The sequence below is a fragment of the Lactuca sativa genome, chromosome 5 (assembly GCF_002870075.4).
Source record: "Lactuca sativa cultivar Salinas chromosome 5, Lsat_Salinas_v11, whole genome shotgun sequence".
In the NCBI taxonomy this organism is placed as follows: Eukaryota; Viridiplantae; Streptophyta; class Magnoliopsida; order Asterales; family Asteraceae; genus Lactuca; species Lactuca sativa.
In genome coordinates this window covers 202,823,848-202,851,400 of record NC_056627.2, presented here as the reverse complement: position 1 = coordinate 202,851,400, position 27,553 = coordinate 202,823,848, and positions in this window count along the sequence as shown.

Genomic DNA, 27,553 nt, shown 5'->3' with positions numbered 1-27,553 from the left:
TATATGCATGTTATGTGATTATATGGTATGTGGTATGTTGGGGGAACTCACTAAGCTTCGTGCTTACGGTTTACAGTTTTGGTTTCAGGTACCTCTTCAGCAAAGTGGAAGGAGCTAGCGCGGTAGCTGCACATCATACACACTCTCGTTACCATCCGCATTAGGAGATATTATGGGATTATACTCTGACATGATATTATTTTCAGTATTTGGGTTTTCAGACATGATACATTGTTTATGAGATGATATGATTTCACATTGTTACTTATAAACGTTTTGCAAATCCATTAATTAAAAATGAAATTTTGGAAGTGAAATTTGGGTTGTTACAATTCTAGGTTTGCCTAGTGTAAGACTTAAAAAAAGGGATGTTTAGTTCAAATAAGTTTGGACATTGGGTAGCCTCTTATAATGAGTACGTGTGTGGTGAGATCGATGATCGGTGGAGTACGTCCTACGTACAAAAGTTCATTTTACACACGAATTCCTTTTCAAATCCGTATGTCTTAGGTGCTGCTTGTCTTTGGGGTAGTATTATCTTCTCGGGAACGAGTGCTACGCATACCAGAGTACTATAATGTGCCAGAAGTACTATCATGTAAAAAGTCTTTTTGACACTATTGTGTGTCGGTTATGGGAGTGTATGGGAGTACTCTATTAGTATTTCCCCATAATTTTTATTTTGAAAGAGCTTTGGAGTCATCGTTTCTTTTATGAAGTGATCGGACGAGCTTCATGTGTTAGTGTTTCCTTTCATGAAGTAATTGAGGGAACTTCGTAGACTGCCTAATAAAGTGTGTTGGTAATAGACCACTACTAGGTATGTCTGGTGTCATATTTCCTAATAGGGTGAGTATAGGGGAAAAATACCTCACGATATTCAGACCACAGCTAGGCAAAGTTCGATGCTAGATAGGGTGACTCTGGGGGTAAAATACCTCACGATATTCGGACCACGGCTAGGCATTGTTATCTAGATAACTACCCCTGACTTAATTGTCTTCTGGTTCTTTTTACGAACGAAGGTTCATGGTGAAAGTTATTTCATTCCCCTCATTTTATGTCTTTATTGTTCCTTATTTGATGCTAGGGAATTTCCGAAGCAGCTTCATCAGTTTGTTGTTCATATCGATTCCTTAGGCTAGATCTCGTAAGATCATTGTATAGAGTCAGTATGTGGGGATCGACGGGATGTGATAGATTGTTTTAGAAATATGATATATATATATATATATATATATATATATATATATATATATATATATATATATATATATATGTGTGTGTGTGTGTGTGTTAATAATAATAGTGGTTTTGTAGGATTGAGATATACATTATTATCACATTGTTTGAACTAGGTGGTCGTTAAGTATTTTCAAACGGAGTGTTTACCAAGTATTTTGATTTAAGTGTTCACCAGCTGTAATTTAAGAACCCTTGTAGCTATGGACTTAGTGCCTTCTATATGTACGCTGGTAGCTATGGATTTAGTACCATATAGATGAACATTGGTAGCTATGGACTTAGTACCTTTGCAGCTATGGATTTAGTGCTTGTTGTATAAACCTTGACAGCTATGGATTTAGTGCTTGTTATATAAACCTCAGGCAGTGATGGACTTCGTGCCTATTCCTTAGGTCAATCCTTAGGAATGAAGGATAGATGATTCTTAGGATAGATCCTTAAGATTAAAGAAGATAATGGGGATGAGAAATTAGGTTAACTGTTTAATGATTAAATATAATAATTATATTATTATGGGTTGAAAACCCTATATGCTCACCAGGCTCCCAAGCCTGACCCACTCAGTTTATCTATATTATAGGTTGTGGAACAAGAGCATAGTTGGACAATGACGCTGGATTTTGGATTATAGGCCAGTAGATATAAATAACTGTTATAAGTCCTAAATGATATTATTTATGCTTTTGGTCTGTATTGGAACATGACATCCCGAGGTTTTGATATATAATGAAAATGTATATTTCTTTAAGAAATTATTTGATAAATTCTTATCATATTTTGTTTTGGGAACAAATTATGCAATACTTTTAATCAAAGGATTACTTTGATTTTATTTTGAAAAGGATAAACGGAATCGGTCTTTTCTGGCCGTGAAATTAGGGATGTCACAATAACATCCCTATGATGCACATACAACCCTAATGTTCTGGATCTAAGTTTTCTCTAGTTATACATGCAATTTCATTTTTCCAAAGCATGAAGGATAACTAGTATACAACTTTGATAATTGAAACAAAAAAAACAAGATGATTACCTCTTTGTTGTAGCTTGTAGAACTTGACCTTACAAGAGCTTAGCACCTTAAATGTGATGCCCTAAATGAGTCACAAACACCAAGAACAATGGGGTTACATTTATAGTGTAGAATTCCAAGGGTCACTTGTAAACCCAAATTCATTTACTTAGGCTTTTAGTCCAATATCTCATTTGGACTAACACTTCATGGACTCTCACATAAGCTTAGTCCATTACTAATCAATCATGGATCATTAGCCCAAACTATATGTATCATTGATTTACATAATCAGTCACCGTTAATTTAATTAGTCTCTTTTGATCACTAAATTAATTCCAAATTAATTCTTAATCAATACGAATTAAATAATTTGATTTCTCAATTAATATATTATACTTATAATATATTAATAAATCACAAATAACCTCTTTCTCAAATATCCATCCTATCAAATTGCCCCGGTGAAGGCAACCCAAATGGACCATGTTACTATCGGGTCAAGTACATACCAATTATAGTTATTGTATTAGACACCTAGTCCAATAGTATCCCACTTGGATAAGACTAATAATTATAACTGTCAATGCAACTTCAAAATCCGATTAGCAATCGTAGCTCTAAAAAGTTGTCGTCGAACTCTGACACGTCCTTTAGATAAAGGATCATATAGTCCTCTGTTCTTCAAGATATCGTGTGGATAAATACATGGAACATAGTCATACTTATTGTCCAGTAGTTTGTTTTCCGATTTCTGATTTGTTTGACATAGAACTTAATTGAACACATCAATTTAGTCCTGATCGGTCCCGACACATAAGTCAAAACGAAATCATCGAGGGGCCTAAGATATCGCTTTTAATCCTCTTAGGATAAAAGGGACAGATAAACTTTGACATATATGCCTGTACTAATTACTCGTTAAATTATACACAACAAAACGTTTTATAACATCAAGTTACTGATGTGTTTTTGTACTATCAATGCACAACCAACTCGTAATTAACAACTCATATATCTTGGTTTGAAGACTATATGATATTATCATATCAAAATCACTTGTGATAAATTCCATGAAGTGATTCATTTGAGCGTGGGTTTAATCCAATATTCAAATCTTATTTCAGGAGCACTCGTGAACTTTGTAGCAAACTTTTTCTATGTCAAAACGCTTTAGACAATCTACAACTCAATTCATGACAGTCTTGCCTCAGTACCTATTTCCAAAGTATGATCAACCATGGAAAATTTAAATAATCTTATTATTCTGGAAGTCAAAACTTGCAAAATGAAACAATAGTAAATGATTGACACAAGATAGTAACTTTACTCATAAATAAAATTCCTTTTATTTAATCATCAAATGTCAATTAAATTTTATCTATCACAAGTTTCCAAATAGCTATCTAATCACTAAAACTAATATCGTCCTTCAGCCCAATACTCATAGCATGCTGCAAGTGCTTAACCCTACTCACTCCTTTTTGTACGGGGGTCCGCTGGGTTCTCTTCTGACGATACCCTCTTTACTACGAGGAGTCCTTCTTCTACTCGATGTCTTATGAAGTGATATTTTCTGTCAATGTGCCTGTATCTGCCATGATCCCTCGGTTCCTTGATTAAGGCAACCACACCCTCATTGTCACAGAAAATCTCCATAGGTTCCTTTTGTAATGCCCATGTGTTTGAGCTAGGCATTAATGACGATGTAATAGTTTAGGTTAACCTTTGTAACTCATTTTGAAATAATAAGAATGTATTATTTGAGTATTATGTGTTTTATGCTTAATTGTGTGGCTTAATTGAATTAAGAATAAAAATAAGCGTAAAAATAAATTGTTAGATAAAACCGAGATCGATACATGAAAACGTAGTGGTCGTGACAAGGATTTCGGATATATAAACAATGCCGAAATCCGAGTTATAACGAAGAAGTTATGACCTGTCAAAGTTTCATGACAAAACCGGTACGACACTACGCGACGTAAATAGTGAATTTACGTCAGAGCGATATTTAGCTTTAGTGATCTAAACTAAAGTCGTAGAATACATTAAACCGAGAGCATACAAAAAAAGAAGGTCTAAATCTGAATTTGTATGAGGAAGTTATGAATTTCCGAAGTTTTGACTTAGCAGTATGCAGCCCAAAGTTCGGATATGAGATCGAGTGATTTCTAGCCGAAACAATCTAAACGAGAATCGAAGATCTCGTCGATAGTAGTGCAACGGAAGAAAGCCAGACAAAAACAGACGTCAGATAAATAAGTTATGAATTTTTAACGGAGTTTTCCTGTCTCGGCCGACTAAAAATAATATAATAAAAATAAAGTGAAAATTAGCCGATGGAGTCTAAAGTTCGAAGCACGCTTCCCAAAGGAGAACTCCCCATGTTCATATGTGGAACGCCCCACGTTCAAAACTTGGCCCCGGATTGGCCACGTCGATGTTGAGTCAAACGGATAAGAGAAAAGACGGAACCCCGCTCCTACGAGCCACGTTCGAAGGGAACGCCCAGTGTTTAGGGAACACCCTGTGTTCCTCTAGGTAACGCCCTGTGTTTGTGCCAGACTTTACTCTATAAATAGAACACAAGGGCATCCATTTAAGGTTGCTCAATCTCTTCTCTCTCACCCATATTACCTCGATTTATGTGCAATTTATACCCCCAAAGCCTCGGTATCATCCCGAGACCCGAAGTGAGTCCCGAAGCCCCAAAGATCCTGAGAAACAGAGTTCCCGAGCCGAAACTCTGCCCTTGAGAAACCCAGTTTTCAAAAAAGCATCCCGGTTTCTCCGAAGAATACTACTTTTAGAGCTGAAGTGTTGTCCGATAATCATCTTATCAAGTGAGTGCATAGCCCCTTTCATATACATGATTTAATACAAGTATCGATTGAATGTATTAGGTATATGTTTTATGTGAGTGTATTATTGTTATCTTCTAAACGCATAGATATGATTTATTCTCTATGAAATACGTGTTATGTGTATATGTATCATCTGTTATTTGGATTGAGTATGAATGAACATGTAATACAAGATTTAAACTATGTATAAAACAAGTATATTTTATCTACAAATATGTTGGGTGGAACATGGGTATATAGTGATGTGTGATGAAATAAAAATGATGAGAGGCCTCGATATCGTTGTTGATCTAGTCATTTAGCGGAGTATGGGTGACGACGATAGAATCTTTCTAGACGGTCTAGTGGAACGCTGGCAAGTTCATACCCTATAGGTGTTGTGAACGATGTGTTCACCAGTGTACTCTATCCCCCTCATGGTTGCCTTTAGGACATCTATTGTTGAGGAAACCCCTTTGCAATAATGTCTGTCCCGATGAAAATCCTAGATTAGGTCCCATGTAATAGTTGTTGTCATAGGGACGTAAAGTGAGGATAACATGAATGGGTAATCGAGTTATTGTTGGTTGGTTAAATTAAATATAACTATTTATTGTGGGTTGAAAACCCTATATGCTCACCAGGCCCCCAAGCCTGACCCACTCAGTTTTATTTGTATTACAGGTAGTGGCGCGAGAACATAAGTTGGACAACTTGTGAATATATTTTGTTTATAGGCTAGTAGTTGTGTATAATTGTTGTAAAGCTTATAATATGCCGTTTATGCTTTTGTGTATGTATCGGAACATGACATCTCGAGTTTTGATATATAATGAAAATACATTTCTATAATGAATGCTTTGATAAATTTTATTTATCAGATTTTGTTTTGGGAACAAAATTCCATAACTCTTTTAAATCAAAGGATTACTCTAAAAATTATTTTAAAAGCATAAACTAAATCAGTCTTTTCTGAACGTGATTTTTGGGATGTCACAGTTGGTATCAGAGCATTAGTTTAAGTGAAGTAGGAATTTGTAGGATTTCTAGACTTAAACTTAGAATGTTAAGTGAAGATTGTGAGATGAGTGTCTGTCGTATTTTAGACACGAGCACTAGTTTATTTTAGGAAGGTTGCCTAAAATGCTTTTATGTGCTAAATGTTATATGATTGACATATATGATATTATTTGTTCGGATCTATGGTTTGTTGCCGACTGGATCTGAAAACCTCATGTGTTTAGGATTCTAAGCGTAGGATTACGGTATTAGAACTAGCATCTAAATGTTTCAGAGTGATAAGGATGATTTAATTATCTATCGTGATTGAGGATCTAAATTCACCTTATTCGGTGCATAGATCAAAAATGGTAAGAACCAGAAGTGGCGTTGGAAACGCAGATAAAAACAGGAATCAACCACCAGTGATTGAGCGATTACATGTTGTAGCAGCAGCACCTGAGCCAATGACAATGGCTGTGGTATAATTGATGATTCAAACGATGTTGGATCATCAGATGGAAAAAACGAGACGCCTGCGTCGACAGAATCGGGAAGAACTTTTAATGCCGATTGAACTACCCGAGTTGAATGAAGGGCATTCGGAAGGAGGAAACTGCAATGGAACTGTTGGTCAAGCTAACCTACCAACTGTTAGGCAAATCAACCAGGATGAAGGAAATGATGGGCGTGGGTGTAAGTACAAGGATTTCATGGCATCCAAGCCACCATGTATATCCGGAAGCCCGATGCCGGTACAAATTATAAACTGGATCTTTAAAATGGAGACAATCTTTGAAAGTTGTGAATGCAGCAACAAACAGAAGACCTCTCTTGCGACCCCTCTGCTAAAATCTGGCGTGTTGAGTTGGTGGAAGCTGTTAGCTGACTCTATGCCCAAGGGAGAAGCAAGCAAAATGTCTTGGGAAGACTTTGTGGTGCAACTCAAATTGCAATACTGCTCCGAGCAGGACCTTCTGGAAATCAATAATGAGTTTTAGAATTTGAAGAAGGAGAAAATGAGCGTTACTGAATACGTTGCTAGTTTCACAGAAAAGATGAAGCTTATCCCATATTGTGACAATTAGAAATTTCTATCTTATTCAGTCATTCAAATCAATCAAGTTCAGACTTGTTTTGCTATCTTCTAGCATTGTTTAGAGTTAATTAGAGTATTCTAAGCCTTGTACCTTCAAAGTCAGGGTTTAGAAATGGATTCCACAAGTTCAACACTTCACAAAATGGCCAAGCACTCCAACATGAGGAGTGTACGACCATATACTTGGGTGTGCGGCCATACAACCCCCTTTTGGCCGTACACTCTTATGTATAAATGAGAGTCTTAACCTTCATTCAACTCTTTTCACACTCCTAAGCCAAGAACTCATTTTCTCTCAACTACCATCCGATTTTTCATCTACTTCTTCAAGATTGTAAGTGTTTCTTACTTTTTATTGTTGATTCCTTTCATTATCTTGTATGGGTCATTGATTTCATCCATGAAATCACTTCATTTTGGTAGATCATCAAGTGTTCTTCAGTTTCACTAAGAACACCTACTAAGTTCTTGGACCTCAAACACCCTTAAAGGCTTCTATATGGTAAGTACTCCTTCCAATGCTTGTTACTTACTATATGTGTGTCACACCCCCAAACCGGAACGACGGAAACGTTCGGGGGCGGATGACTTCATGTGGTAACGTAACAAATGAATACATAGTAAAGAAAGCAATACAACCATCATATATATAATTGAAAGTTTGCATTGTTAAAAGGTACGTGTTCAAAACCAATTACAATATGATGCCAAAATATGAATTTAAACTGGCGCTGCAGCGTCCCTTCTTCAAAAGCTATTTGTTACCTGTAATTACTGAATCCCTGGGACATACAAGTAGTTTGAAAGAGTAGATCAGCATTTAAGCTGGTGAGTTTCATAAGTATTAAATGACAATGTTTGTATGAAATGAAATGTTTTGTTCTTGTTTGTTTGTTCCTAGAAAATCCTATATTTTCTACTAGCATAAATGTAGCCTTCTTCCAAGACCAATGTTTGTTTCTAGAAAATGTATGTACGTATAAAATTTCCAATACGTCTGAAAAACCCCGTAAATCAATGTGTTTTTAATACTCCATGTGAGTTTTATAACCATGCTATTGACTAGAAACGCCTATACACAACGTTCTTCAGGCGTTGGAATGTTCTGACGTTTGTCACCCGAAATGGTGGACTGTAGCTAACAGTCAGGGCGCGGGTTGTCAAGCCCGTATAGATCTACACACAAACACCATGCTCCCCCTCCAAGGGATTCTGGTATATAATACAGGACTTGAAATGTGTACTCGAACGTACGTGAAGTTAATGTCTCACAAAACTTAGTATAAAAACAGATTTACGTGTGAAAATGTTTGTATAAATGATCATCCCCTAAGACTGGGATAACTATGAAAAACAACATGAAATCTTTAGATATGCATTTGACAATATTTTACCCTTTGCTCAACAGGATACAAATGGAGTAGAGTTTCGTAAACTATATATGTATAGTTTTGATATAGAAGACAAGTTTGTAAACAAAACATATATATGCAGATGGTTATATATATATATATATATATATATATATATATATATATATATATATATATATATATATATATATATATATATGTATAAATTTTAAAAGATGATTTGGTATGTTTCGTAATTGTTGTTCGTATTCTTACGTTTTTATTAGAAACTCTGCATGAAATAATCCTTAAGTTTGATACTAAGACCTTTTTGTACTTATCACTTTTGTGAAAATTGTAATTAAACATATTTAAATGATTGTGTTTCTAACTTCCTTAATGTATAAACATTGCTAAAAAATGTTAGAAGGTGTTAATAAATCTACAACATGAAATCTTTAGATATGCATTTGACAATATTTTACCCTTTGCTCAACAGGATACAAATGGAGTAACTATGAAAAACAACATGAAATCTTTAGATATGCATTTGACAATATTTTACCCTTTGCTCAACAAGATACAAATGTGTTAATAAGACTGGGATAACTATGAAAAACAACATGAAATCTTTAGATATGCATTTGACAATATTTTACCCTTTGCTCAACAGGATACAAATGGAGTAGAGTTTCGTAAACTATATATGTATATTTTTGATGTAGAAGACAAGTTTGTAAACAAAACATATATATGCAGATGGTTATATATATGTATAAATTTTAAAAGATGATTTGGTATGTTTCGTAATTGTTGTTCGTATTCTTACGTTTTTATTAGAAACTCTGCATGAAATAATCCTTAAGTTTGATACTAAGACCTTTTTGTACTTATCACTTTTGTGAAAATTGTAATTAAACATATTTAAATGATTGTGTTTCTAACTTCCTTAATGTATAAACATTGCTAAAAAATGTTAGAAGGTGTTAATAAATCTACAAACCACTTTTGACAGTTTTACCCTTTACTGTCCCTGATTTGAGAAAACTCATAGAAAAATCATCGTAAGTCAAAAACTGAATCCGCCACCTCTGAGAGTTTATAAAATGAGTTTACTTTGTTCCTAATTTTTATTATGATTTTTAGTGGCCTCAAACTAGTGTAAAACTGAGCATATTCACAGACTGGTCCGAAATCACTTCTGAAATGACAGGCAGTTTTATAAAAATCGCCATAAATTGTAGAAACATCATATGAACGCGTTCGAGTAGTCCTTAGAAAGGTATAAACTTGAACTATTTGCGTATTGTACAGTTTTGAAAGATATTAAGTTTAAGATGGTCAAAACAGTCCGTGAACAGGACTCAACTTTTCTGTAGAAAGCTGTCATTTAAATTTAAGTTATGTTTAGTGTTCTAACTTGTATTCCCCCCTTAAAACTTGAAGAAAACATGAAAATGTAGGGGTATGAACTCACCTTATGTGAATACTTGAAGAATGGAAGGTTGAAGATGAACTTTTGGTTGTTGGTTTGATGCTCTAAAACAGCCACTCTTTTGGCTATGTTGTTGTGACGAAAATTTCATAGCAAAAGAGCAAGAAAAAGGGTAGTTTACTCACTGTTTTGAATCAATAATTTTGAGTATCATAACAAGTAACTTCCAGGGGTATTTGGTGGTAAAAATATCAAGCAAAAAGGAAGGTGTAGATGGGTGAAATGGTGGCTGAAACACAAAAGGGACAGCAACCCTTTAGTTCATGGTTTTGATTGGTTTGGAAGGAAGTTCTTGTGGCTGAAAATGAGGTGAAGGTTGAGAGTAATTCCCTGGAGTATTGGCTGGTGAATTGAGGGTAAAATGAAGATGAAATTTCGTGATTATGAAGGAGGAAAGGGTGGAAGAGGATAAGGGGACAATACCTAGACTAGCTTGTGATGGGATGTAAGTTTAAGTGATGTGATATTGTCTAGCCACTTGCTTGGGTGGTTGCTTAGAGATTGGGTTAATTAACTAACTAAATACTAGTTATTTAGTTAGTTAGGAGTTCTAGTTAAGGAGAGGGAATGTATTAATCTCGAAAACTAGAAGAGGGATTAAGAAGCATTCTTAGTAAAATGTCTTAAGTGATTAAGCACTTATTAGTTAAGTTGACACTTATCTCCACCAATTCTCTTATCTTAATTGATTTAGACATCATAAAACTTACATGAAATCACTTTAAGTCATGAACCATAACTAGTCATTCACTAGATAATAATACATATATACAAATACATACATGTATACTTAGTATAAAATAACAATGTAGTTTTTGTGTATGTGAACTTTAATGTTTATGTTTTATTCTTCTTATTCAAAAACACTTAAATACATTTTAATTATACCTTATAATAATTCATTTTATATTTTAATTTATTTAAATATAAAATTTATTGACCAATGTATAATTTCGTGACATTTAACCGGTTAACCATATCATTAAACACGTTTTGTCACTTTGGTTCGTATATTTGTCAAATTTAGATCCTCCACAACTATTAAGCACACGTTTTACATAGAACCTAACTTAATTATCAACTAGATACATGTTTATACAAAACTTAAGTTTGTTGCATTCAAATGATGTTATATGCTAATTTTCACAAACCGGTGATGGTTCGTAGTCATACATCATAACTAATTAGTTACTTGTTTTATATTTCACAAGAACTTATTTAAATAAAAGAGGTTAAATTCCTTCAACCATTCTTGATAAAATACTCATATTACTTAATAATCAAAACATAGCATCGTACGATCGTTCCTATTTTTACCAATTGTTACAATGTGCCCCTTAGAAATCATCGAAACCATGATCATCAAGGAGTATACGGCCGTACACACCCCATGTGATCGTACACCCCTTTGTTTAGTGCTTAATGGCCTCAAACACATGTTATATGCTAGCAAATGATCAAGAACATTTAGAGGATGCAAGATATAGCCTTGAAACACGACTTTTGACCATTTCTTCATGGAGTGTACGGCCGTACACTCCCTGGCCATACACACCAGGCCATACACCAAAGTAGCCATACACCTGGTGGCCGTACACACACTTGTATGGCCGTACACCCGTTATTTTGCAGTCCTTTGCACTTCTAACACTTCAAATCAAGTGTTTCCTAAGTCCTAGGGTGTTTTCCCTACATGATTAGTTGTATAAACACTAATTATATCCATATATGTGCCATTATATTCTTATTAGGATCCGTTGTGCTCAATCCTTCAATTGACACTTAGCATCCTACAAACCGATCTTTCATTCGTATCACTCACTGCAGGTGAGTTCATACCCCTTAATCTACCTTTTAAATGATTTTAAATGCTTTTATGGAGGGGGGATACAAGTTGAAAACATTATAGTTATTATATCAATCGCATGTGATTAATAACTATCAAACAAGTGGATTTCATATACTTCAAAATTGTTTACTAGACAAACTCTTTAAAACATTTTATAAACTGACATCAAGTCATCTTTATTATTCAAAGGGTTAAAACTCTTTTTTTTTATGTCAAACTCTTTTATGCTAAAACTCTTTACTAAAATCTTATAAACTTATATATTGTCAAAATCATGTCTATATAGATATAGTTATATAAGTAAGGTTGAAAGGACTTAGGACTAATAACTCGCTTTATTTCATGTTCATTGTTTGGTTGTGGACTCAGAGTATCCGGTTGTTTGTCCAAGTATCGTTTGAACCTTAATTATCTATTATGTATATGTATATAGATATAAAAGCTTTTATGTTAGTTCAACACTTTTGGGTTGCAAAGGTGCACAAACACACTCAGTCATTCAAACAACATTACTAGTAAACTATAATAGGTATAGTTTAGGAGATTACTACTCACTATTTCTAGTACAATGAAACATACAAGAGTCAGTTCATTCATGAGTCAATACAAACTTACTATTATGAGAAACGGAAAGAACATACTATGATGAGAAACTAAGAGAACATACGCTACATTATACAAAGAGAACATACTATACACCAGTACAGAGAGAACATACAATACACTAGAACATACTATACAAACACTAAATTACTATAACATCAATGTGAGCCACTACTTCATGACATGGAAATCTACTGATGTGTCACGTTTTGTAACCAGAGTCTCCTGGAGGGAGACCGTGAATTTGTGTATAGATCTATATGGGACTGACCATCCTACACCTTGCTGCTAGCTACAGTAGGACCTGCAGGTCTACGGGTGACGAATGTCATACCATTTTGACATCTTCGAGCGTCGTGTTTTACTAAGTCGATCAAGTATGGTTACAATCATATCACATTATACCTTAATTAACAATTGGTTTAAGGTAGTTAGTACAACAATAGTTATTATATACAACACTACAGTACTTTATTATTTTTCCCGTTGCATTCAGATTGTGATCTTCTCACATAAACGGTAATGTAAAAGTATATTATTGGTCAATGATAGTCACACTTGGGAAAATACACACTTTTACAAGAAAAAAACATTCAAAACATTCGGGTCTTGGTAGAAGGCTACATTTTAGTAGAAAATATAGGATTTTCTAGGAGTAACAACATTTACAAACACTTTTCATACTAACAATGAAACTAAAATACTTATAAACTCACCAGCTTAAATGCTGATCATCTCTTTCAAAATAACTTGTATTCTCAGGTTATCAGTACACAGGTACCGATGCCAGGTTTTGAGAAGATGGAGCTTTCAAGACTCATCTTTATTTTGAGTATTCATTTTGGTGTCATATAACTATATGCAAAACACACTTGTATTGAATTATATTATTAATGCAATGGATGATGTTGTTGCTTGTTTACTATTATGCATTGTTATGATACTGTACATGACGTCCTCCACCCCCGAATATTTCCGCCAATTCGGTTTGGGGGTGTGATACATATTTAGTTCCAACTGAACTCGCTAAGGTCAACAAGTTTTCCCTCGGACTACCAGCACACTATGGTCCAATGGTTAAGCAAGCAACCACATTGAAAGCCGCCATCTGGGCTGCTAGAAATGTTGAGACCCATATCAGGGAGAAAGGTCTGGAGAGGTCATAGGGTGGTGAGAATAGGAAGTTCGACGGACCTTCATGGTCCAGCGAAAAGGGTAAATTCTTGAAGTCTAGTTCGAGAGGAGGTGGAGGAGGCGAAGCGAAATGGTGCGAAAAATGCAAGAAGAAGCATCTTGGGAAATGTGGTGAGGAAGCCACATGCTTCAAATGTGGAAAACCAGGGCTCTACGCCAACGAATGCACCCTTAACAAAAAAAAGTCTGCTATGGGTGTGGTGAGGAGGGGCACATCTCGAGGGATTGTCCGAAAAAGAATGTGGCAGCAAAGCCTAATATTCCACCAAAGACGAAGGCGAGAGCCTTCCAGATGACACTGGAAGCAGCGCAAGATGAAGTTGATGTCGCTTCAGGTACCTTTCTCGTAAACAGATTGCCTGCCCAATTTTTATTTGATTTTGGAGCTAAATACTCCGTTATTTCGCATGAATTAGGTAGAAAACTAGCTTTACCTGTCGATAGACTAGATAACGCTTTATTATTCGAAGTTGCTAGTGGCAAGTTTGTACCTGTTAGCCATCGTATCAAAAACATCTTAATTGATTTGAATGGGAATAAGTTCCACGAGGAATTATTGCCTATTGAGTTAAATGGTTTCGACATCGTGCTTGGAATGGATTGGCTTAGTGCCAATGATGCCGAGATATTATGCAAGAAGAAGATAGTCAAAGTAAACCCGCCAGGAAAAGAGTCATTTATGATGTATGGGGACAAACGCAGAGTAAATTCTGGAATCATTTCTCTAATGAAAGCAGAAAGTGTTTGGCCAAAGGATGTACATCTCTAATGAAAGCAGAAAGTGTTTGGCCAAAGGATGTACATCATATTTGGCATTCGTGATCGATGCTAAGAAGGAGAAAAATGAGATGTAGAGAATTCCTATCGTGTGTGATTATCCGAAAGTATTTCCCGAAGATCTTCCCGGATAACCGCCTGATAGACAAGTGGAGTTCATAATAGACTTGTTACTAGGGACGACGCCAATAGAAAATGCACCTTACAGACTAGCACCAACGGAGATGAAGGAGCTGATGATGCAACTTCAAGAGTTATTAGATAAAGGTTTCATTAGGCCTAGTTCGTCACCCTAAGGAGCTTCGATGTTATTCATAAAGAAAAAGGATGGGAGAATGAGGATGTGCATCGATTACAGAGAGCTGAAGAAGGAAACAATAAAGAATAGATATATGTTGCCGAGGATTGATGACCTGTTCGATCAACTACAAGGTTCAAGTTATTTTTCAAAGATCGACCTAAGGTCAGGATATCATCAGCTAAAAGTAAGGAAGCAGGATATCGAGAAGACTGAATTCAACACACCATATTGACACTACGAGTTTTTGGTGTAAAGGCCCGTTTATTTATTAAATAAATAAATTAATTAATGAACGAATTGAAGCCCTAAAATAAATAATTTTATAGCAAGGTGATGGTCTCGTAGAGCTAATCGTCACACTTTAAGAGATTAGGGATTAAAAGTGTAATTTTCAGACTCAGCTTATAATTATTTATGAAGACAGGGGCTGACGGCTAGCAATTAGGACTCAATATGAAAGGAACTATGGAACTAAGGGATAAAATGTAAATTCTGAGTTATATTGTAAAGATTTATGAAATCGGGGGTTAATAAGGTAAATCCTGGATTAGTTTTGAAAATATTTCCAAGGCGGAGGGCTGTTATGTAAATATTGTACTTAAATTGTAAGGGATTATGATTATGAGGGTTTACATGGTAAATATCGGCCCTAATTTGAAAGAAATGAGGAAAGGAGGGACTAATGTTGTTAATATGGATGGAAGTTTGTTAGGAGCGGGATATATGAACCCACATCCCCGATTGCCCTAACCCTAGAAACGCATTTCAGCCATCAACCCGCTACCACCTTATACCTCCCTCATCTCCAGCGGCCGTTCCCTCCTTCGTCGATATTGCTAACCACCGATCGAGTGACTCTGGCAACAAGCGTGAAGGACGAGACTGTGGCTGCTGCTGCTATTTCCCGAATGCTACTCTTTCTCTCCTTCTCTTTCTTCTGATTCGATCCTCGTTGGGCTGCGCCACCGTCACTAAACACCACATGTGGCTTCATCGTTGTTGCCGCTGCAATCGTGGCTCGAGTCGCTGCTCTAGCAATCGCAAAATGCCATCGTGAGCACCGCTGTCGCCGCCGTTTGGCACGTTTTGTTGCTCTGGTCACCATTTGCCATCTCTAAATGTCATTGTGTTCGTGTGTGGACTGTCGGTCGTGTAGGGTTATGAAGAACCACCATGGCAGCCGGCCATGGTGGCTACTACCGTCCACAGGTCGATTATTTGTCGCTGCCATCTCAGATTCACTATTGCCACCGTCGGGAGCCACCAGGTGGGTGGCTGGTGCCTGAACCACTCTTCAAAATGTGTGTGTGTGTGTGTTTTTTGTGTGTGTGCGTCGTGAGTGGCTTGTTTAGCTGGAATATCAAGAACAACCACCGCCACCACCATGAGGTGGTGGCTGCCGCCTTGAAACACCATGTATCATAGTGATTTTGTGTGTTTATTTCGATTATTAGCCTTGTAAAATGTAATCTGAAATTTGAATAAAAGGAATTGAAAACCACCATCTTAGGGTGGTGGCTGCCGCCTCCTGCTACCACCGACCGCCGTGTCGGGTGGCGGTGTGCTTGTCTTGTGAGTTGACTCGATTGGGAATGCTTGAAACCCTAATGGGCCTAAGGAAGCTCAAATGGGCCCAATGAAGCTTAATGGACTCCAATGGACCCTAATAAAACCCTAATGAGCTTAATGGCATTCTAGTGGGCTTGATTGGCCCAATAAAGCCCTAAATAACCTAAAAGTCCAACAAATTAATAAATGGGCTAGTATTTGGGGTTAGAAACCCTAATGCAATCAAAACCCTAATTTTGGGAAATTAATCGGGACATGGGAATTATTTAACAACTTGGAATATTAAATAATAATTATTGGCAGAAATTAATCTAAGCAATATTGGACTTAATGGATTAAGTCCTTAATGGGTTAAGTAGGAAACTTAACCCTAATCATCATTTTAGGAGAAACCCTAATTTCACTTGGGTTTATTGTTGGGCCTTTCTATTAGGCTTCGATGTTTGGGCTATTAAATAGACTATCCAAGATCAAGCAAATGGTCTCGAGTAATTTAATGGGCCTAGGGTAAGGCCCATGTAAGGGGCTTGGGCCCAATTTGGAAAACTAGGCCATAAATGGGCCTTAGTTTGGGCCTTAATGAGTATATGATGTTGGACCTTAGAATGAGACCATGTATAGGCCTAGGCCTAATTTGAAAAATTGGGCCATGTGTTGGGCTTTGATTCCTAATTGACTTTGGGCCTACGGATTGGGCCTTGGGCTTGAATAAGCCAAGCTAAGGGTAATGTAGTAGTTACCCAAAGAATGTACGTACGGTTATGTATTGGGACCCAATTAATAATTGGGTCTTATTTTCGTGTTGACAGTTCAGGAATCTGTTAGCCAGCAGCTGGGGTCGAGTCTGCGGGACTTTAGCAAGTGTGGGATTGTGTCTGCGGGACTTCAACAAGTGTGGGATTGTGTCTTCGGGACTTCAGCAGTGTGAGGTGAGTTACCTTCCAGTAGCGGTGGGTCTAAGGCCACAATGTCGGCCCACCAGTAGGAGACGTATGATAGATGATTGTCTCTGTGATATCATCTAGGTTTGCTACTACCTGATATGTTATATGCTAGCATGATATGTTATATGTGATAGTAGTAGAGTTCGGTTGTTAGGACCGGAGGGTAGTCAGACATCCTAGATACGTCTAACAGTATGTGATTTTATGTTTATATGCTAGCATGGCCTGTTATATGAGTTAGAGGTAGTAGGAGGGGAGCAGTCCCCGAGTTCGGTTGTTAGGACCGAAGGGTAGTTCAGACACCCCAGATATGTCTGATAATATGTTATGTTATGATATGTGATAGTAGTAGTAGTAGGGGGTGAAATAGTCCCCGAGGTTCGGTCGTTAGGACCGAATGGTAGTCAGCACCCCAGAATGGCTTGACATGGGTAGTCAGCACCCCAGAATGGCTTGACACGGGTAGGACGGCACCCCAGAATGGCCGCATAGGTAGGCCGACACCCCAGAAAGGCCTTACCGGGTAGGTCGGGCACCCCAAAAATGCCTGGCAGTATGTATGTTATGTGATTGTGTGGTATGTGGTATGATGGGGGAACTCACTAAGCTTTGTGCTTACGGTTTTCAGTTTTGGTTTCAGGTAGTTCGTTTTCAAAGGGAAGGAGCCGGCTCGATCGCAGCGCATCACACTATGGTTTTCCGCACATGAGATCTTTGGGATTACACTCTGATATTGTTTTATGATAACACATTTGATTATTTCTACTTTGGTTTTGAACTGACATGGTATTACATATGTTTTATTACACTGTTGGTTTTATAATGACGTATTTAAAAATGAAATTTTTGGCCTGTATTTTTGGGATGTTACATTTGGTTATGTCGTTTGGACTAACCAATCCTCCCGCAACATTCATGAATTTGATGAACAGGGTTTGTAAACCATTCCTTCATAAATATGTGATAGTGTTCATAGATGACATTCTGATTTACTCGAAAAGCCAAGAGGAGCATGGCAGACACTTGCGAGAAGTGTTAGAAGTCTTGAAGAAGGAGAAGTTGTATGCTAAGTTCTCCAAATGTGATTTGTGGATTCGAGAAGTCCAATTCTTGGGTCACGTGGTCAACCAAGAAGTGATAATGGTTGATCCAGCGAAGATTGAAGCTTTGATGAAGTGTGAACAACCAAAAAGTTGCACGGAGATCCGAAGCTTTCTAGGATTAGTCGGATATTACCGAAGGTTTATCCAAGGCTTTTCTTCGATCGCTACTCCATTAAAAGCTTTAACTCACAAAGAAGCTACTTATGCTTGGAGTGATAAGCACAAAGAAGCATTCGAGTTGCTAAAGAAGAAGCCTTGTGAGGCACCAATTCTTTCTCTACCTGATAGAGTTGAAGAATTCGCTGTTTATAGCGATGCATCTGCTCTTAGGTTGGGGTGTGTTTTGACCCAAAGGGAAAAGGTGATAGCATATGCGTCTCGACGGCTGAAAGAGCATGAAAAGAACTACGCCACTCATGATTTGGAGCTGGCAGTGGTAGTATTTGCTCTAAAAATATGGAGGCATTACCTCTATGGCTTAAAGTGCAAACTTTTCACTGATCACAAGAGTCTCCAATATCTCTTTAATTAGAAAGAATTGAATATGAGGCAACGTCGCTGGCTAGAGTTACTCAAGGACTACGACTGTGAGATACTTTACCACCCTGGTAAAGCTAATGTTGTCGCTAATGCTCTCAGTCGGAAAGTAAATCTTGAAAGAAAAATGCCAAGAGCGTTGATAATAGAATTTATCTCGACAATTATGGAGAGTATAAAGAAAAATCAAGAGGAAACTTCTGAGAAGAATGACCGAAAGGGAGAACGTTTGGTCAAAACGTTAGTGTTCGGTACAAACAGTCACGAACTGAAGGTATTCCAAGATCGAATTTGGGTGCCTAAGTCAGGAGGGATAAGAGATCTTCTGATGGAAGAAGCTCACAAAACCATGTACTCAATTCATCCTGGCAGCACTAAAATGTATAGGGACCTAAAACCCTACTACGTGGCGGAGTGTGTGACATGTGCACGGGTAAAGGAACAACATCAGAAAGCATACGATAGTTTAGATGTTTTACCTGTGCCTATGGGTAAATGGGAAGACATTGTTATGGATTTTGTCACTAAAATGCCCAGAACAAAGAACGGTCACGACATGATTTGGGTGGTCGTTGATCGCTTCACTAAGAGTGCGCATTTCATAGCAGCCAATGAGAAATGGTATATGGATAAGCTTGCGATTTCTTACGTGAAGGAAATTATGAGGCTTCATAGTGTTCCGTTAACGATTATGTTAGATCGTGACATCCATTTCACCTCGCGATTTTGGAGAAGTCTACAGGAGGAATTGGGTACCAAGTTGTGTATGAGTACAACTTACCATCCACAGACTGATGGTCAGAGCGAACGAACGATACAAGCGCTTGAAGATATGCTGAGAGCATGTACCCTAGAATTCGAAGGCAACTGGGATGAACATTTGCCTTTGGTAGAATTTTCTTTCAATAATAGTTTCCACTCGAGCATAAAGATGGCACCTTATCAAGCTATGTACGGGCAAAAATGTTGTATGCCATCTTGTTGGCTTGAGGCTGGGGAAAAGCAGTTTATGGGACCCGAGATAGTCCATCAAACTGTTGAATAGTTGAAAATAATTAGGGAGAGAATGTTAGCAGCTCAGGATCGTCTAAACAGTTATGTTGACAACAAGCGAAGACCGATGACTTTTGAAGTTGGAGATTCGGTTTTGCTTAAAGTCTCACTGTGGAAGGGACTTATACGATTTAGTAAAAGGGGAAAGTTAAGTCCAAGGTTTATTAGACCGTTTAAAGTTCTTCAGAGGATTGGGAACCAAGCTTACAACTAGAAGTACACGAAGAACTGAATGGTATTCATAACACTTTCCATGTGTGTTATTTGAGGAAGTTAACGGGAGAAGTTCCTGATCTAATTCCAATTTTTGAATTAAGAATTAATGAGAACAAGAGGTTAATTGAAGAACCAGAGGCAATTGTTGATCGAAAGACTAAGAAGTTGCGATGCAAGATGGTCGAGTTAGTGCTTGTCCATTGGAAACATACGAATGTGCCAAATCTCTCCTGGGAGACGGAGAGTGACATGATGAGTCGCTATCCGCATTTGTTTGTTGATGTGTGATTCCGGGGACAGAATCATCCTAAGGTGGAGAGAATTGTAACACCCGTGTTTTTGGGCTAGGCAGTAATGACGATCTAATAGTCTAGGTTAACCTTTATAACTCATTTTGAAATAATAAGAATGTATTATTTGAGTATTATGTGTTTTATGTTTAATTGAATTAAGAATAAAAATAAGCGTAAAAATAAAATGTTAGATAAAACCGATATCGATACCTGAAGACGTAGTGGTCGTGACAAGGATTTCGGATATATAAAGAATGCTGAAATCCGAGTTATAACGAAGAAGTTATGACATGTCGAAGTTTCGCGGCAAAACCGGTATGACACTGCACAACGTAAATAGTGAATTTACGTTAGAGCGATATTTAGCCTTAGTGATCTAAACTAAAGTCGTAGAATACGTTAAACCAAGAGCATACATAAAAAGAACGTCTAAATCTGACTTTGTATGAGGAAGTTATGAATTTCTGAAGTTTCGACTAAGCGGTATACAACCCAAAGTTCGGATATGAGATCGAGTGATTTCTAGCCGAAAAAATCTAAACGAGAATCGTAGATCTCGTCGATAGTAGTGCAACGAAAGAAAGACCGACGAAAACGGACGTCAGATAAAGAAGTTATCAATTTCTAACGGAGTTTTCCTGTCCCGGCCTACTAAAAATAATATAATAAAAATAAAGTGAAAATTAGCCGATGGAGTCTAAATGAGAGTTGTAGAGCATAATCTCACCTACGCATGGATATAAAGAACGTTGAAAACGGAGATAGTATGCGATAGTTATGATTATCTGAAGTTCAAGGCACGCATCCCAAAGGGGGAACGCCCTGCGTTCATAACTTGACCCCAGATTGGCCACGTCGATGTTGGTTGGTTAAATTAAATATAACTATTTATTGTGGGTTGAAAACCCTATATCCTCACCAGGCTCTCAAGCCTGACCCACTCAGTTTTATTTGTATTACAGGTAGTGACGCGAGAGCATAAGTTGGATAACTTGTGAAGATATTTTTTTCATAGGCTAGTAGTTGTGTATAACTGTTGTAAGGCTTATAATATGCCGTTTATGCTTTTGTGTCTGTATCGGAACATGACATCCCGAGTTTTGATATATAATGAAAATACATTTCTTTAAGGAATACTTTGATAAATTTTATTTATCATATTTTGTTTTGGGAACAAATTCTGCAACTCTTTTAAATCAAAGGATTACTATGAAAAATATTTTAAAAGCATAAATTAAATCAGTCTTTTCTGGCCGTGGGTCTCCGATGAAGTTCTTTAGCCATATTGCCAATTTTGACGCTTCGCTTGCTGCTATGTACTCTAGTTCACACATTAAATCAGCTACAGTCTCCTGTTTGGAACTATTCCATGTTATTGCTCCTCCATTTAGGGTAAACACTCAGCCCGACTGAGAGCAAAAATTATCTCTGTCGGTCTGAAAATTGTCATCACTATACCCTGTTACTCTCAAGTCATCACTCCTACTGAGGGTAAGGATCCAATCCTTAGTCCTCCATAGGTACTTAAGAATGTTCTTTACCACAATCCGGTGAGCTCTACCAGGATTCCCCTGATATATGCCAACCATGCTCAAAGGAAAGGCCACATCAGGGCGAGTACATGTCATAGCATACATGATCGAGCCAACTATGGAAGCATATGGTATTCGACTCATTTATGCTATTTCGGCATCTGTACTCAAGATCTGAGTCTTACTCAATTTGGTATTGCTCTGGATAGGCAATTCTCCTTTCTTAGAAATCTCCATGCTGAAACGTTTCAACACCTTGTCCAAGTAGGTACTTTGATTAAGTCCTATTAGTCTTTTTGCTCCTATTTATCAATATCCTTATCCCTAGAATGTAAGCAGCTTCCCGGAGGTCCTTCATAGCGAAACACTTCCCAAGCTAGGACTTAACCTCCTGCAAGGTTGGGACGTCATTTCCTACGAGTAGTATGTCATGTACATACAATACCAAAAAGCTAACTATACTCCCACTAGACTTGACATACACACTGGACTCATCCTCACTTCTCGAAAATCCAAACTCTTTGACTTTCTCATCGAAACAAAGATTTCATCTACGAGATACTTGTTTCAATGCATAAATGGAGTTCTCAAGCTCGCACACTCTAGTAGGGTAATTTGCATTAATGAAACCCTCTGGCTGACTCATGTAAACATCTTCAGCCAACTTTCCATTAAGCATAACCCTTATAGATTTGATCTTCGCTACTGGTGAGAAGGTATCATCATAGTCAACTCCAGGAGTTTGAGTAAAGCCTTTCGCAACCAATCGCGCCTTTTATGTGTGTACTTTCCCATCCATGTCGGACTTCTTATTGAAGATCCACTTGCACCCGACTGTCTTGCGACCCGGTACATTGTCAACCAAGTTCCAAACTTGATTATCATACATGGACTGAATTTCGCTATCCATAGCCTCCTTCCATTTTGAAGACTCGGGGCCCGCCATGGCTTCCTTGTAGTTGTTAGGTTCATTCAAATTTATCAATGTACTATCATTGATAAGCATATCACCATCTGTAATAATATGGAAACCATAAAACTCAGGTGCCATTCTAACTCTAATGGAACATCTCAGAGGTAAGGACTCGTCAACTGATTCAACAAGAGTTTCCTCCTAGGGTTGAGCGCTAGTTTTTGAGGTTCCTGCATCACATAACTCTTGAAGCTCTTCAAGGTCAATTTGCCTCCCACTGTCCTCTTGGCATATGAGTTCTCTTTCATGGAAAACCCCTCTCCTCGCAACAAAGACAACATTGTCACTCGGTCTATGGAAGAGATATCCAAAAGATTTCTGTGGGTACCCGATGAAAATACAATGCTTACTATAAGGTTCGAGCTTTTCTTTAGTCTCTCGTCTTACAAAAGCCTCGCAACCCCAAACCCTGATGTGTGCAAACGAGGGAACCTTCCTTATCCACATTTCATGAGGTGTTTTGGCAACCTTCTTAGTTGGGACTAGATTAAGGATATGGGCGGCAGTCTATAAGGCATACCCCTAGAATGAGATAGGTAATGAAGCTCAACTCATCATGGAACGAACCATGTCCAACAAGGTTCGATTGCGCCACTCAGGCACACCATTCACCTGCGTCGTCCGTGGCAGCGTCAATTGTGAAATGATTCCACATTCCTTATGATAGTCGTGGAACTCGATACTAAGATACTCACCACCTCGATCGGATCGGAGCACCTTTATCTTCTTGCCTAATTGATTCACCTCTTCTTGCTTAAACTCTTTGAACTTTTCAAAGGTTTCTGACTTATGTTTGATTAAGTAGATATACCCCATATATGCTATAATCATCGGTAAAAGTCACATACAAGAGATTAGCATCCCTTGTGGTGGATCTGAAGGGCCCACATACATCGGTGTGTATGAGATCAAACAAACTCTCACCTCTTTCACAAGTACCAGTGAAAGGTGTCTTAGTCATCTTTCCTAGCAAACAAGATTCGCACATGTCAAACGACTTTAAGTCAAATGACTCCAACACTCCATCCTTTTGGAGTTGGGCTATGCACTTCTTGTTGACATGTCCAAGACGATAATGCCACAAGCATGCTTTGTCCAAACCATTGGACGAATCAATATGCCATACATTATTTCCTAAGTTCTCTACAACCATCACAATTTCATATATACCATTACAAGGCAATGCTTCAAAATAAAAAATCCCATTATAAAAAGCATTTATAGAACCAGTTTCATTATTAAATGAAAACCTAAAACCTTGTTTATACAAACCATGAAAAGAAATAATGTTTCTCACCATATCTGACGAGTAGCAACAATTATTCAAATCTAAGTGTAACGCCCCGTTTCTGGTACATATTTGATCTACTTTTATATCATTTGTTTCTGGTACATATTTGATTCCGCGCTTGGACTCGACGAGTAGGCCGGTTTGGATGAAATCCTAATTAAAGGGTTTGCACCCTATTTAAACAACATTATGAGCTTCAAGTCCAGCCTCCATCACCTCCAGGGCATTTCTTTACAAACCCTAATTTCCTTTTGGCAATCTTGAGCTATCTTAGTGACTCGGAGGGTTTTTGGTGCATTGTGTATCTAGTGGAAGATTTGGAAGGAAGAAGGATCAAGGGAGAAGGACTAGATACAGGAGCAACATCAGTTTCTCTTTACCTTCATGTAATCAAGCTCAAAACTTGACTTGTGGTTTTATAGATTTTCTGCTTTGCCCCTTTATGGAGTTTTGGGGTCAATAAGCTTGATCCTTAAGACTTGGACATCCCAAGTCGATTCACCTTTAGATCTAGACTCTAGAACCAAGTTCTTCGCATAAAGATGCAAGCTTTATGGCCATATTAGCCCATGCACCCCTTTAGACCTCATTTTGGGTCCTTAAAGCTTACACTTCCATGCATGCACGTTAAGTTCATAACCTTACATGCTAGATCGATCTTAGAAGCCCAGATCTATCTTTTGGATAAGAGTTGTACTCTAGAAATCGAGATAATAGACTTGGACAATAGGTGACTCGACGAGTTGTTCTTGGAACTCGGTGAGTCGAGGCTTCAGTCCCCAATTTGTTGTGGTTCAAAGGGACCTAACTAAGTGATAACAAGCATTTAGACGAGTCCAGATGAGTGATTCGACATGTTAAGATATAGCCTCAATCTGGAAATCATGGGACTCGACGAGTGTTAGAACACACTCGGCGAGTCCAAGGCAATCTCCTTAACCATAAGAACAGACTCGACGAGTTGTTCATACAACTCAGCGAGTCATAGTCTGGACGTGTGCATATGGTGAAGATGAACTCGACGAGTTGTTCATACAAGTCGACAAATCGGATGAAGATTGACTCGAGGAATTATAGAAGGATAACTCGTCGGGTATTTGCTAAGCTTGACGAGTAGAACCGGGTAAGGGTCAGAAGAAAGGATAAGGACTCGGTGAGTTGGCAGCCAACTCGGCGATTCGGGACCCGTGGAAGTTGACTTTGACCAGGGGTAAAATAGTCACTTTACCCTAGGATTGGTTATCAGTATTTGATTAAGTGTCTTTGTGGGAATTATAGTCGGGGAGTTACTGAAGCAGCAGACAGACAGTTCCCGATCAACATTTCCGCAGTTAGCCTTACGAGGTGGGTTTCCTTCCAGTAGGAACGGGTCTACGGCTATAATGTCGGCCCATTTAGATAGCAGTAGTTTAGTATGCTTGATGTCTTTGTGATTTAGGCATGTCTATGTGTTATGTGTTTCGGGTTGCGGTCTGATGTAGTATGCAGTACATGTGCTATTGTTATATGCTATGATTATGTTATGTTATGTTTAGACAGTTCCGGACTCCGGTCCGATGCGGTGGGCAAGGCCCTAGTTAGTTCCGGACTTCATTCCGATGCAGTGGGCAAGGCCCTAGTTAGTTCCAGACTTCGGTCCGATGCAGTGGGCAAGGCCCTAGTTAGTTGCGTACTTTGGTCCGATGCAGTGGGCAAGGCCCAAGTCAGTTCTGAACTTCGGTCTGATGCAGAGGGCGAGGCCCTAATCAGTTCCAGACTTCAGTATGATGCAGTGGGCAAGGCCCAGTATGTGCTTTATTTGTTATTGCATGGTATGTGGTAGTTTGGGGGAGCTCACTAAGCTTCATGCTTCTAGTTTTCGGTTTTGGTTTCTGGTACTTTAGCTAGCAAGGGGAAGTGCTCAGGTTGATGGCATGGCACACAACACAGTTTAACCTGGGAGTTAGACTCTGATATTTTGGCACCATCATGACATCAGATTTGATTTGATACATTTATTGTAACATATTGAGATACACGGCTTATGGTTTTGTTATATGAAATTTGGATATTATGCTTTTAGTAATGTTTTCAAATTAAATTTTTGGCTTGTATTTTTAGGTTGTTACAAGTTGGTATCAGAGCGTTAGTTTGAGGGATTCGGGCACACTCTTGGGTGTGTCTGAACTCAAACTAAGGAAATGGTATAAGGTTTTCAAAAGAAAAACATTTTCGAAAGAAACTTTTGAAAAAGAAACTTAAAAGAAAAGAGTTTTTGAAAAAGATAAAGAAGAGGTGTGGTGCATGCGATCGACCGAGCTCAAGTAAGTACTCCCAAATTACCAATACAAGACGTTTATGTTATGATTATCAGTTTCAGTAGAACAGCATGCTAGAATAGGACTAAGGATCTAGGACGGATGCATTATATGCCCGCTATATGTGTTTAAGCTTTATGAGAATTGCATGACTAGTATCGACTAAATAGTAGTAGGATAGCCTGTTTAGGTTATGCCTGATAGTATGAGCTTAGAATCTTATGGTAGTACAGATTCTTGTTAGAATAGAATTGCTTGGATTAGATTTCCCTTTTTGTCTGAGTGCTACTTGCTTGGTGCCTTGTGGGACTCTGAGTGATCGGAGTTGGCCATTATGTAAATACGTCACGCCACATGTGATCAGGGTTGAATAATCTCAGAGGGCTGGATTTGGCCCTATTGCACAGCTCTCGTTTGAGTCTAACCATTGTAAGGACGAGTCCTTTACTCGAAGGATTATCCGAGCCTTGTCACATGTGATGGTATTCAGGTAGTGGCTAATTGGCATTACAAAGATTCCTTTAGTAGCTGAGGATTGGGTGCGGGTTGGAGGGTCCCTAGGGCAAGCCTAGGATGAGAGTAGCCAAGAATAGTAGTAGTAGAAGGGACTTGGTGGAGTCAAGGCAATTCTTGAGGAAAGTACAGATAGATGTGGAAGGTAGTATGGGCCGGTACTATTGAAAGCAGAGGATCCGTACTCGAATCAAGGAGGGCTGAGATAAGATCAGGGAAATCGTAGTAGATATGATCCCTCGAGATATAATTCTATTCTGATGTTGTCGTTATGTGTTTTCAGAATGGTAGTCTTGCACCCTAGACCAGCAGTCGGCAGTTCTGGTGCCGGAGAGGGATCAGGTTCAGGCTCGGGGGTCGAGCATTTGGATGAGCAGACTAGGGAGTTCATTTCCTCAAACATCACATGCAACATACTTGAGCAGACTCCTGTGATCTTTGGTTCGATCAAGGAGGGTAT